The sequence below is a fragment of the Triturus cristatus genome, chromosome 3_2 (assembly GCF_964204655.1).
Source record: "Triturus cristatus chromosome 3_2, aTriCri1.1, whole genome shotgun sequence".
Classification (NCBI taxonomy): domain Eukaryota; kingdom Metazoa; phylum Chordata; class Amphibia; order Caudata; family Salamandridae; genus Triturus; species Triturus cristatus.
The window spans coordinates 692618750-692632252 of record NC_140584.1 but is presented as its reverse complement, the minus strand read 5'-3'; the positions used below and the strand labels follow the sequence as shown (position 1 = coordinate 692632252).

Here is a 13503-nt window from a genome sequence, read left to right as displayed (position 1 = left end):
TTGATTGGCTTGTGTCATTGCTTCCACTGCTTGCTTGTCAAGCACAACTTCTTTCTTTTGTGTGAAGCACTTCATTAGAGTGCGTATATTTTCAAATTCTCTCCCCTATGCACACCTCTCCCCCTGCTCTCAGTGTTGCTCTCTGTTGCTTGATTGCTTCTCCCCGACACCTCCCTGTGCTTCTCCCCATTGCTTTTCCTCACCTGCGTCGTCCCCTTGTTGCTTTCCCCCAAACCCTGTGCTGCCTTCGCTCACAACTATCCGGTTACTATTGTGTACCTTCAAGTCTCCTCCCGTTGCTTTCACATCCTCTCCCATGTTGGTTTGGTATCTCCCACCCTACCGTGTGGTGCTTCACTGTATGCTCCCGCACTACCCCATGTTAATTCTGATCTGCCCGCCTGCATAACAAACACACTTTTAAGTGTTTTATTTTCTTTATAGTTACAGTTCTAATTCGAATCTCTAACTAAAAATGAAAGTAAAAGCACCTTTGTAAATTTTTTAGGTGCATGGATGCGAGGTGTGCACCCCTACAAAATGACGTGACCAGTCGTATCACAGGCTTTAATGTTATTTTTTAAAACTTTAGCCACACTGCACAGAATTGCGAGCGCTGCGCAGCGTGGCTAAAAGCCATTGCCAATGCTTGTTTTGAGTGCCTGCATTTGTATGTTGTAAAAAGATAAGTGAGTGGTGCCTTTGGTTTCGCATATCTCTATGCTTGCTATGCCTGTCTGAGTTAGAGTGGTCTCATACATCTGTGGTCTCATGTGGTGCTGTCATGAGTCCTAGTGATGGGCGGTGCTCTGTATTTGAGGACGAGATGAGGGCTTGGTAGGAGATGGACCGACTTGCTGCTGCAGGGTGATCATCACTTCCTTCACCTTGTGTCCGTTTTTATAGATTATGCAAAAATGAAGGAGTCTAAAATATGAACAGGTTTGGAGCTGGCGGCTCTGTTGCTAAAGTTTGGATCAGGTGCTCCACTCGTGCGCTCACAAAGATTCCAACCCACTGATTCCAGGAGGCGGATCAAGGATTGTGGCTTGTTGTCCATTGTACTTGCTGGGCACAGAAACCATTTCTACAGTCAAACTGCTAGCACTGCTAGTGCACTATGATGAGGATGCAAAGGTTCAGTATGAGCACTACACAAGGTGAGCTTTGCAATACAGGACTGTGGAAGTTAAATCATGCTAAGTCCATTCATGTAAGCTGGAGGAGCTATCTTTATTTAGGCCTCGCTAATGCATTATTTGGAAGCCTCGTCTCACAGATGAGGGTTGTACTTGACACCTGACACTGATATCTCAACAACTGTTGGTGTGTAAAACGGTAAGAAGACAAGTGTCAAGATACAACTGGAGGACACTTGTTCTGAGCTTCACTGTTTCTCATGATCAGTTAAGGGGTCCTAGTCTAGGCGCTTTCAAGGCTTGCTGTAAATGTATGCCCAGATTTGTCTTGGGGAGCTGATTTCATTGCTACTTGCTAGGAGGATGGGGCGGGAGACTTTGGAAGGGGCTGAGAAAGACTCTTGCTTGATTTTTCTGCCTTTTTTTAAATAAATGCACCTTGTGGAATTATTCCAAATGCAGACTATCGACAGGACTTATTGTTGGATTTGGGGTAGTCGACCACAAAAATAGCGGGATATCATCTCCACCGGGGTCAGAGGCATTTGAGGATTGATTATGCATGTCATATTTCATTTTAGCACATCAGGCAACTTTAACCCATCCTATATCAAGTTCTCTGGCGTCAAGTCAGCACACTGCTGCTATCAGTGACCCGCCCCCCCCTGCATGCCCATGTGTCATGACCACGGAGAGTCTGCCTACAATGAAATCAAATTATCATCATTTGATAAACAAACTGTAAAAGAGAAGCATATGTATAGCAATATTAAATGTAGTAATAAACAGATATTTCAATAATTACCACGTTGAGGGGTATGGAAACGAAACAGAACGAAAATAACACACCTAAAACAGTATGGATTTTCATGCTGGTGGCTGCATCACTGCTGGGTAGAGACGGGGGTAACTGAGAACCTGGTAGACTCTACTTTGTTCTGCCATGGCAGAGGAGGTGTAAACTCCCCTGCCCTGGCGGACATACAGCCTTCCTGGGGGGAGGACTCTAAGCCTTTAGAGGAGCTGCTGCTAGGGAGCCTCATCTGAAGGCCTTTAGAGGGGCTGCTGCTGCTAGGGAGGCTCCCCCGAAGGCCTTTAGAGGAGCTGCTGCTGCTAGGGAGGCTGCCCCGAAGGCCTTTAGAGGAGCTGCTGCTGCTAGGGAGGCTCATCTGAAGGCCTTTAGAGGAGCTGCTGCTAGGGCGGCTCCTCTGAAGGCCTTTAGATGAGCTACTGCTAGGGAGGCTCCTCTGAAGGCCTTTAGAGGAGCTTCTGCTGCTAGAGAGGCTCCCCGAAGGCCTTTAGATGAGCTGCTGCTGCTAGGGAGGCACCTCTGAAGGCGTTGAAAGTTTCCTCAGCAGCCATCATATTTCTGCCAGACGCTCAGCAAACTTTCGTTTTTTTACAAAAACAAGCTCCAAAAGCAGGAGTTTATCTTTGTAAAACAAAAAACACCAATGGCCCTTACATCCTGGGAGTTTTCCCCCAGATTGTGGGCATTATTCTTCTCTTTGTTTATAACGTTCAGGCTTTTACTGGCAGTCCCGAAGAGAAAAAATAGAGAACGTAAAACCATTCACCCTAAATAAGGCAGTCTGGGTACTTACACAGACGGCTCGATGTCCATCAAGCTGTCAGTGTAAGGTTTCAAATGGTGGAGCCAACAGGGCACCACCAGTGGAAGCACCTGACTCAAAACACAGTCCTGTTTGTGGGGGCGCACTTTGTCTGACAAATTCTAAATGAGGTCCACAGTCTGCAAACAAAATGACCGCATGCAAGGATGACTGGTCCCTTGGTTCCTGCTGCACATTCAGGACTCAGGATTTTTCTATGCACACGTTCCTACTTCTTCCATCAAACTAGGGTGACCTGCCCTTTGTCTCTGTTATCTGGTGCACATCAGATATCTGCTCTGTGCCCATTATGTGATGTCTAATTGGTTGGGTATTTAAGTATTTAGCTAATTTTTGCTGTATTTTTACTGTTATGATGCAAAACATTCTTGCCACAGCACTATTCACGGTAAATCGAGACAAATCACGGTTGAGAAGGGGCCAATAGAAGAAGAGTTTTATGCACTACGTAGTTGGTGCAGGTGGATCGGATTGGTGGTGAGAGAGATTTATGCCTTGTTTGGGTCTGCGTTTGGGCAATTTTGACAGTTTGAGTGAATTTGCCAGTAGAATTTATAGGGAATGTTACAAATAATTTTGAGATGTGTTTGCTTAGAGTGGAGAAATATTTGAAAAATGTATTTAATACTTAAAAGACATCACTTTCGCATGACGAAGCAGATACACCATAAGTCAGTTGTTGTGGATTATTTAATAGTTCAAGGATATTATTCACAAAAAATTAAAACGAAACAATACATGAAAAAGGTGAGTGAGCAGGACGTAATAGCAATAAGGGAAAATTACCACTTGCAACTTAGGTGTGCAGCTTGACTATATACTGACCAGTTTCTGTTACAATGTCACATTGGAAGGATACCTGAAGAAGCGTGGTTCAGGGGAGATTTCATGTTGGAGGAAGGTCTTGCAGAGAAAAGTAAGATGCGTAAAGCACAAGTTACTTAACTTAAGTAACGATATAGCTGTAAGAAACATTAGTTAGTGATAGATTCCTTACCTTAGAATTACCCCCAGGCATCAGACTGGATCCGGAAAGTTTTCGTCAGCAGCCCCCCTGCGCGTCGGAAGGTGGCGTCGTGCGGCTCCGCGTCCGTCGTTGGCGTTGTGGTCGCTGAGATGATGATGCGGCAGCTACTTAGACGCCGCCCTCGTGCACTGACGTCAGTTCTGTACACGACTTTCCGCGCCAGGAACGCAGAGCCATGCAAGATACGGACCACTGGTGCATTGAAACTAGGACCCAAAAGGGATGACCTTAACCCTAAAAATCAGTCCGCAAAACAGGGAGGATGGGTGGGGCGGTAAGGAATCTATCACTAACTAATGTTTCTTATAGATATATCATTACCGAAGGTAAGTAACTTGTGCATCTGAAAGAAACACGTTAGTGATAGATTCCTTACCTTAGAATAGGTTCCCCAGCAATACCAACCCTGGTGGTGGGTCTGTGAACCAAAATCACACCAGGAAGTCCCAGAGAACAGAACGGCCAAAGAAGCCATCTCTCCAGACTTGGCTGTCCAGGCAATAGTGCTTAGTAAAAATGTGCAGCGAGGCCCACGTATCTGCCTGACAGATGTCTTGTAAGGGGACACCACCTCCCAATGCCGTAGTGGCAACCGTCACCCTGGAAGAATGGGCACGCAGCCCCAACGGAGGCTCCTTCTTTGCCAGAGAATAACAGGCTTTAATACACAAGACAACCCATTGGGAGATAGTCCGCTTATTTACGGCCTGACCTTTCTTGGCGCCTACGTAGCCAACAAAAAGCTGGTCATCCACCTGGAACTGCTGTGTGCGATTCAGGTAAAATGAGAGCGCACGTTTTGGGTCCAGACAGTGTAGCCTCTCTCTCTGGAAGAATGCGGAGGCGGAAAGAAGGTGGGCAAAGTGAGGGTTTGCCTGATGTGAAAGGCAGTGACAACTTTTGGCAGAAAGGATGGACGTGTCCTGAGCACAACCTTATCCGGATGGATGGACAGAAAAAGAGGTTTAGAAGAAAGAGCCTGGAGCTCACTCACCCTCCTAGCAGAGGTGATGGGAACCAGGAAAGCAGTCTTCAAGGTTAACAAACGAAGAGGATAATTGTGAAGAGGCTCAAACGGAGCACACATTAAATATGTAAGAACCAGGTTCAAGTCAGACTGTGACATTACGAACGGAATAGGAGGGAAAAGATGAGTAATGCCTTTGAGGAATCTATTTACAACAGGGGACTTAAAAAGAGAGGGCTGATCAGGAAGCCTGAGAAAGGCTGAAATGGCAGAAAGGTAGCCCTTGATAGTGCCCAGTGCACAGCCCTGCCGGGCCACAGAAAGAAGGAACAAAAGGACTTCTGAAAGAGGGGCAAAAAGGGGATCCACAGCCTTTGCTGTGCACCATGCCACAAATTTGTTCCACCTGCAGGCGTATACCAACTTAGTGGAGGGACGCTTGGCTGCCAGAATGACATCACAGACTTTAGGAGGTAAGTAGAAAGGAATCAACAGTTGTCGCTCAATCTCCACGCAAAGAGGTGGAGACTGGACAGGTTCGGGTGGAGGACCGTCCCCTGTTGCTGCGACAGAAGATCCTCCCGAAGAGGCAGTCGGATCGGGGGATCGATGGTCATACTGAGTAGCTCGGGATACCAAACTCTTTGAGCCTAGTCCGGAGCCATATGAATGACTTGGGCCCAGTCGCACCTGATCTTCTTCAGCACTCTGGGCAGAAGTGGTATAGGCGGAAAGGCGTACAACAGACCGCAACTCCACTCACGAGGAAAAGCGTCGCCTAACGAGTGCCGCCTTGGAAATGCCAATGTGCAGAACTGCTGACATTGCGCATTCTCTTCGGTGGCGAATAGATCTAGCCAAGGCTCTCCCCATTGCTGAAAGAGACCATGCGCCACGTCCAAGTGAAGAAGCCATTGTGATCCATCATGTACCTGCGGCTGAGTTCATTGCCTTATGTTCCAGCCATGTCCAGAGGTGCAGAGCCTCCTGACATAGGGTCTACGACCCCACACCGCCCTGTTTGTTGCAGTACCACATGGCGGTGGTGTTGTCTGTGAACATCTGCACTACTCTCCCCTTGACAGAGGGAAGGAATGCCTTCAGTGCAAGTCGGATCACCCGGAGCTCCAGAAGGTTGATGTGGATCCCTGACTCCGCCGGAGACCAGAGGCGTCTGATCTCCGCCTCTCCCATGTGGCTGCCCCATCCCAGGAGGGACGCATCCGTCACCACTGAGTGCTCCGGTTGGGGAAGGGAGAGGGCTCCGCCATTGACCCAATGCCGGTTTGTGAGCCACTACTGCAATTGTTGTGCAGTGCCCTCTGAGATATGGACATAATCGGACAGTTTCCCCTGATGATGCGCCTACTGGAACTTCAGGTTCCACTCCAGAGCCCGCATATGCCATTTGGCCTGATTGACCAGCAGGATGCAGGAGGCCATGAGGCCCAGCAGCCTCAGGGTCATCCTGACCGAAACCCAAGATAAAGGCTGAAAGATCGGAATCAGAGCCTGAATATCCTGGACTCGCCATTCGGGAGGATAGACCCGAAAGTGCAACGTATCCAGAACCGCTCCGATTAAGAGGAGCTTCTGAGAGGGAGTCAGGTGCGACTTCGGCACATTGATGGAGAACCACAGCAAATGCAGGAGTTCAGGGTGAGCCCGCCTTCAACAGCCAGTTGTTGAGAATGGGGAAGACTGGAACCCCTGATTTGCAGATGAGCTACAACCACCGCCATCACTTTCGTGAACACCCGAGGGGCGCTGTTAAGGCCAAAGGGGAGCACGGTAAACTGAAAGTGCTCGTGGCCTACCGGAAACAGCAGGTAACGCCGGTGGGCCAGCAGGACGGAAATATGGAAATATGCATCCTGCAAGTCCAACCCTACCATCCAGTCTCCAGGGTCGAGGGCAGACCAGACCTGAGCCAGAGTTAAGATCTTGAACTTCTCCTTCCGGAGGAAGCGATTGACGTCCCTGAGGTCCAAGATAGGGCGCAGGCCCTTGTCCTTCTTGGGCACCAGAAAGTAGTGGGAATAGCAACCACGTCCTACTTCTGGCACAGGAACGTGCTCAATGGCCCCTTGTTCAATAGGGCCATGACTTCCTGTTGAAGAAGTGCCAAGTGATCCCCCAACCTGCGGTGGTACTGGGGTAGCATGGCTGGAGGGGTAGTCTCGAAGGGGAGGGAGTAGCCCCTTCGGACTATTAGTAAAACCCACCTGTCCGAAGTGATGGTGCACCAATGGGGGAGGTGATGGCGAATCCTGCCGCCCACTGGCGTTTGATGGGCCTGAAAATCCAGACTAGGAAGGTTTGGAGGCAGTGGTGACTGGGGTGGAGGTGGATTGACCCGCCTGGTGGCCTACCCTGACCCTCCTCTGCGGGTCCCACGTCCGCGTTGAGACTGTTGCTGCGCAGGCCTGTGGCTCTGGAACGAATGTGTCGGGGTGCCCTTTCCGTGGCCACGAAAGGAGCGAAAAGCAGAAGGCAGAGGAGGGCACATGGAGGAAAGGCCCAGGGACTTGGCCGTTGCCCACGAGTCCTTAAAGCGCACTATCTGCCTTGTTGCCAAAAAGGCGAATGCAGTCAAAGGGCATGTCCGTCAGGGTGTTCTGGACATCCCCTGAGAAACCAATAGTCCTCAGCCAGTGGAGGCGACGGAGCGCCACTGTCGTGGAAATCGCCCTGCCCAGCGAGTCAGCAGTGTTATTATTATTATTATTATTAAAAATTTTTATAGAGCGCGTAGTCACCCGGAGGTATCCCAGCGCTAAAAAAAATCCCTACACCAGTGGGGGGGGGGGGGAAAGGGGGGTACAGCAATTTTAGACAGAAGCAATTTTAAACAGAGCAAAAAAGAAGTGGTTAAAAGCTGTTTTAAGGAAACAAGTGGGTTTTGAGTCGTTTCCTGAATCGTAAATAGTTTGGTTCTTTCCTCAGGTCTCGAGGAAGGGCGTTCCATAGGCGCGCTGTGTGGATCGAGAAACGTCTTCCACCCGTGCGGGCTTTTTTGAATATGGGCACGGTGATGAGGGACTCCCTGTCCGATCGGAGAGATCTAGGGGCTTTATAGGGTTGTATGAATTTCCTCAGAATGGGGGGGCCCTGATTCTGCACTAGCCTATGAGCCAGGCTTAAGGCTTTGAATGTTATTCGTTCTCTCACTGGAAGCCAGTGAAGGAGCTTCAGAGCAGGTTTGGCTGAAGCTCTGGCAGGAGTATGTGTGAGGATCCGGGCGGCAGCATTTTGAATTTTCTGCAGTTTATTTGAGGTTGCTTCGGGTGCGCCCAGGTATATAGCATTGCTATAGTCAAGCCTGGACAGAATAAGGCCTTGGATGAGAAGTCTTTGCGATGTGGGTGGAAGGAGGGGCAGAATCTTTCTCATCGCTTTGAGTAGGCCGAAGCAGGTGCCTGCTACTCTTTTGGCCGGCGTAGTAAAAGAGAGATCTGTTTCAATCCATACTCCCAGGCTTTTTACTTCCTGTTTGGGAGCAGGGGGGGGGCCCAGACAGGGTGGCCAGGTGTTCAGAGGGAAGGTGCATCCTTTCTGACCCAGAAGGAGAATGTCAGTTTTAGAACCATTCAGCTTTAAGGCTGAGTTATTCATCCACCCTTGGATCTGTGTTAAGCAGTTGAATAGATCCGCTGGCTGTTGACTAGGGTGGGAGAGGGAGACAACTAGCTGTGTGTCATCCGCATAGCTGACAATGCTCACTCCGAACGGGATGACGACCTCCTCCAATGGGGACATATAGATGTTAAACAATGTGGGGCTCAGGGAGGAGCCCTGAGGCACCCCACATTGGAGGGGAGTATCGGAGGAGCGGGTGTTATTTTCCCAGATCTGGAAGGAACGTTGGGCCAGAAAGGAGGAAAGCCAGGATAGAGCGGTGCCTTCTACTCCTACCTTCTTAAGCCGTTTAACCAGGAGTTGGTGGTTGACGGTGTCGAAGGCCGCGCTCAGGTCGAGGAGGATCACTGCCACTGATCCTCCCTCGTCTAAGAGTGCTCTGGCCTCCTCCACTGCAGCCAGGAGGGCGATGTCAGTGCCTTGTCCTGGGCGAAAACCTGTCTGCGAGTTTTTTAGCAGATTATTAGATTCAAGAAACTGGGAGAGTTTCTTATTCACCAGTTTCTCTGCAACCTTGCTGGTCCCGGGGAGGAGGGATATAGGTCGATAGTTGGCCAGTTCAGCTGCGTCTAAGGAGGGTTTTTTTAGCAGCGCCTTAACGACTGCCGCCTTCCAACTAGGGGGGACGACTCCCTGTTGAAAAGAAGCGTTGATCAGCTGGGTGAGGGGGGGGATGATAATGGGAGCGACTTCTTTAAGGGTTCGTAGCGGGGCGGGGTCCCTAGGGGATCCGCTTTTGATGGATGTGAGCGTAGTCTCTACCTCTTCGTTGGTTATTTGTCCCCAGGAAGTTAGACGAGGGATGATCAGAGTATCGGGGGGGTCGTCCGTTTCGCTCGAATTAGTCGGAGGGATGGAGTCCAGGATTTTTTGGATTTTTCCTTGGAAAAAGCTGGCTAGCTGATTACATTTTTCCTGATCTGCCTTTGGATCTGGGGGGTTTCTAGGGGCTGTGTCGGGAACCTTAAGGAGTTCTTTGAGGATGGTATATGTTTCTTTACTTGAACAGGCCGCTTTTTCGATTCGTTCCTGAAAGAATCGACTCTTTGTTTTGTCGATCATAGATTTGTAAGCTGATAAGGAGGTGGAGTAGGCGTCCTTATTAGCGTTGGATTTCTCCTTCCTCCATGACCGTTCAGCTCTCTTGCAGTTCTGTCGCAGCAGCTTGAGCTCTGGGGTATAATATGGGGCTGAGGGTATACGTTTATTGTGTCTGAGGATGGAAGTTTTGGGGATAAGGGTGTCGAGGGAGGAGGTGATCCAGGAGCAAAACTGTTCATCGGCCGTTATGGCGTCGGAGGAGAGCACTGGGGTGGTGTTAGAGAGGATGTCCGACCATTCCGATGGGATGAGTTTGTGCCATCGTCTGTCACTGACTTTGATTTTCCCGGGCTGGGTGGTCACGATAGGGGCCTCCCATGAAATGGGGACTAAGAGATGATCAGTCCATGGAAGTGGCAAAGGTGGACTGGTGGTGATATTGGCATTGGTAAGGACGGGATCTAACAAGTGTCCCTTGTCGTGGGTGGGCTCCTTGTTGACTAACCTGATATTAAATGACAGAAGGTCCGCTAGTAGGTCCGAGGCAGACCGGTCAGTGGGATCTGTAAAGTGAAGGTTCAGGTCGCCCACGATGAGGAAGTTGGAAACGGAAGCGGCTAGTTGAGAAGCCGTTTCGGTGACTGCATTGAGAAATTTCCCAAGAGTACCTGGAGGCCGATAGATCAGGAGTCCCGAAAGGGAGTGCGTCGGGGAAGGCTGAAGGGAAAAGTGGCAGCTTTCAGAATTATCAATTTGGGCGTCACTCGTTGTGCAGGTGAGATGTTCCCGGTAGATTATGGCCAGCCCACCTCCTCTACCTCTTGGTCTATGGAGGGTTTGGATGAGGTAGCCTGGGGGAAGGGCGGATACAGCGTCCGCGTCGGAGCTGTCAGAAAGCCAAGTTTCTGTAAGAAATAGTGCATCCAAGCCTTGGTCTTGGATCATCTCGTTGATTTCGAGTGCGTGCTTGGGGAGGGAACGACAGTTGAGAAGACCTAGCTGTAATCTAGGATTGGCTGTGGGCTGGGTGGTTGGATAACAGCGCGTACAGCTTGTGAAGGGTTTATCTGTGTCGTGAATATAACGGCAGCCTAGGTTTTTTTCGGGTCGGAGATTCAGAAGCGTGTCTGCTGTATACATCAGGCGACTGAGGGGTAGATCTGGCAGAGTCTCTGGGCCTGGGTCCGTCCGGGCCCGGACGGGCACAGACGGGCTTGCCTTTGGCGCGCCTTCGGCGCGCAAACGGCGCTCCCGCTGCGCTCGTCCGCTGCGCGTCCTGTGTATGCACATTTCTAGGGCAAGAGGGGGGTGTGGCCTCAAGTGGGCGTGGTCGGCGAGCACGCCTGATCTAATGGCGGCCGCTCGAGTCTCGAGAATAGCGCGACAGCGTTTGCTCAGCTGTGTGCTACGAGAGGGTTTTGCTGTCTTGTCAGCTAAGGTTTTTAAAGACACAGTGCTGGTAAAAACAGTGACACCACACAGTGAATACAATGGTTAAAAGCAATTTTGATTTTTTTGTCAATGACTGCAAAGTACCTCCAGCTCCCGGCTTCCGCCTCAGGACTGGGTCAGGGAATTCTTCGTTGCGCTGTTGATCAGTGTTTAAGTAGGCGGTCCGGGGGGCGTGGCCTCAAGTGGGCGTGGTCGGCGAGCACGCCTGATCTAATGGCGGCCGCTCGAGTCTCGAGAATAGCGCGACAGCGTTTGCTCAGCTGTGTGCTACGAGAGGGTTTTGCTGTCTTGTCAGCTAAGGTTTTTAAAGACACAGTGCTGGTAAAAACAGTGACACCACACAGTGAATACAATGGTTAAAAGCAATTTTGATTTTTTTGTCAATGACTGCAAAGTACCTCCAGCTCCCGGCTTCCGCCTCAGGACTGGGTCAGGGAATTCTTCGTTGCGCTGTTGATCAGTGTTTAAGTAGGCGGTCCGGGGGGCGTGGCCTCAAGTGGGCGTGGTCGGCGAGCACGCCTGATCTAATGGCGGCCGCTCGAGTCTCGAGAATAGCGCGACAGCGTTTGCTCAGCTGTGTGCTACGAGAGGGTTTTGCTGTCTTGTCAGCTAAGGTTTTTAAAGACACAGTGCTGGTAAAAACAGTGACACCACACAGTGAATACAATGGTTAAAAGCAATTTTGATTTTTTTGTCAATGACTGCAAAGTACCTCCAGCTCCCGGCTTCCGCCTCAGGACTGGGTCAGGGAATTCTTCGTTGCGCTGTTGATCAGTGTTTAAGTAGGCGGTCCGGGGGGCGTGGCCTCAAGTGGGCGTGGTCGGCGAGCACGCCTGATCTAATGGCGGCCGCTCGAGTCTCGAGAATAGCGCGACAGCGTTTGCTCAGCTGTGTGCTACGAGAGGGTTTTGCTGTCTTGTCAGCTAAGGTTTTTAAAGACACAGTGCTGGTAAAAACAGTGACACCACACAGTGAATACAATGGTTAAAAGCAATTTTGATTTTTTTGTCAATGACTGCAAAGTACCTCCAGCTCCCGGCTTCCGCCTCAGGACTGGGTCAGGGAATTCTTCGTTGCGCTGTTGATCAGCGTTTAAGTAGGCAGTCCGGGGGGCGTGGCCTCAAGTGGGCGTGGTCGGCGAGCACGCCTGATCTAATGGCGGCCGCTCGAGTCTCGAGAATAGCGCGACAGCGTTTGCTCAGCTGTGTGCTACGAGAGGGTTTTGCTGTCTTGTCAGCTAAGGTTTTTAAAGACACAGTGCTGGTAAAAACAGTGACACCACACAGTGAATACAATGGTTAAAAGCAATTTTGATTTTTTTGTCAATGACTGCAAAGTACCTCCAGCTCCCGGCTTCCGCCTCAGGACTGGGTCAGGGAATTCTTCGTTGCGCTGTTGATCAGTGTTTAAGTAGGCGGTCCGGGGGGCGTGGCCTCAAGTGGGCGTGGTCGGCGAGCACGCCTGATCTAATGGCGGCCGCTCGAGTCTCGAGAATAGCGCGACAGCGTTTGCTCAGCTGTGTGCTACGAGAGGGTTTTGCTGTCTTGTCAGCTAAGGTTTTTAAAGACACAGTGCTGGTAAAAACAGTGACACCACACAGTGAATACAATGGTTAAAAGCAATTTTGATTTTTTTGTCAATGACTGCAAAGTACCTCCAGCTCCCGGCTTCCGCCTCAGGACTGGGTCAGGGAATTCTTCGTTGCGCTGTTGATCAGCGTTTAAGTAGGCGGTCCGGGGGGCGTGGCCTCAAGTGGGCGTGGTCGGCGAGCACGCCTGATCTAATGGCGGCCGCTCGAGTCTCGAGAATAGCGCGACAGCGTTTGCTCAGCTGTGTGCTACGAGAGGGTTTTGCTGTCTTGTCAGCTAAGGTTTTTAAAGACACAGTGCTGGTAAAAACAGTGACACCACACAGTGAATACAATGGTTAAAAGCAATTTTGATTTTTTTGTCAATGACTGCAAAGTACCTCCAGCTCCCGGCTTCCGCCTCAGGACTGGGTCAGGGAATTCTTCGTTGCGCTGTTGATCAGTGTTTAAGTAGGCGGTCCGGGGGGCGTGGCCTCAAGTGGGCGTGGTCGGCGAGCACGCCTGATCTAATGGCGGCCGCTCGAGTCTCGAGAATAGCGCGACAGCGTTTGCTCAGCTGTGTGCTACGAGAGGGTTTTGCTGTCTTGTCAGCTAAGGTTTTTAAAGACACAGTGCTGGTAAAAACAGTGACACCACACAGTGAATACAATGGTTAAAAGCAATTTTGATTTTTTTGTCAATGACTGCAAAGTACCTCCAGCTCCCGGCTTCCGCCTCAGGACTGGGTCAGGGAATTCCACAAGGCCACATCGAATTGTGAACTTTGCTGCATCCCTCCCTTCAGCAATAGCTTGAGAGAGCACTGTTCGGGCCTCCTCCGGACACTGAGGCAGCACTTGCGCCACCGTATCCCACAAAGAGTGGGAATAATGGCCCAAGAGGCATGCGGTGTTCACAGCCCGCAGCCCTGATGCAGCCCTGAACTTGTCCGGTAGTGCGGTAGGGAATGCGCTCTGGGACGTAGAGGCTTGGACAACCAAGCTCTCAGGGGTGAAGTGTTGGGAAAGGAAAAGGGG

General features: G+C 50.5%; 1 protein-coding gene across 3 annotated transcripts in view; it reads right to left on the bottom strand.

Moving 5' to 3' along the window:
- The window catches only part of RFTN2 (raftlin family member 2), a 428987-nt gene that overhangs the window by 214421 nt on the left and 201063 nt on the right, over positions 1-13503 (bottom strand). The gene's annotated exons all lie outside the window — the stretch shown is intronic.